Genomic DNA, 559 nt, shown 5'->3' on the forward strand with positions numbered 1-559 from the left:
AAATTTCTGGGTCATAAGGAAGAATCACATATCATCCTTAAAGAAACTACCTGGCTAGCTCCACAGCACAGTGAAAATATGCTACTCAAGTGAAAATAGATCCCACTTGGCAACTACAGTTTGAACCCCCAACCCAGTCAGCCTTAAACACATGGGGCAAACATTCTCAAGATCTGATGGGATGAAGGCTTGGAAGAAGGGGATAGCAGTATGAACAGGCCTTGTAGAGGGTGTGCCTCTCTCACACTCTCATCTGCACATGATCTACCATGGAGAAAAAAAAAAGAAATTTAAAAATAGAAAGAAAGAAACTACCTATCAGTTTTCCAAAGTAGTTGTACCATTTACACTCCTATCAGAATGATGTTGTGGCTATTCCACAACTGCTCTCTAACATTAGATGTTAATATGTTTTTCTTTTCACATATTTTTATTTCTTTTCTTTTCCTTTTATTTTAATCTTTATTTATTTATTTATTTTTAGTTCCATTTTCTTTTATACAGTCAATCACATTATTTAGCTGACAAAGTGAATATTTCAACATGTGAAATCTTTCCC

The sequence above is a fragment of the Tupaia chinensis genome, unplaced genomic scaffold, assembly GCF_000334495.1.
Source record: "Tupaia chinensis unplaced genomic scaffold, TupChi_1.0 Scaffold142468_1, whole genome shotgun sequence".
NCBI lineage: Eukaryota > Metazoa > Chordata > Mammalia > Scandentia > Tupaiidae > Tupaia > Tupaia belangeri.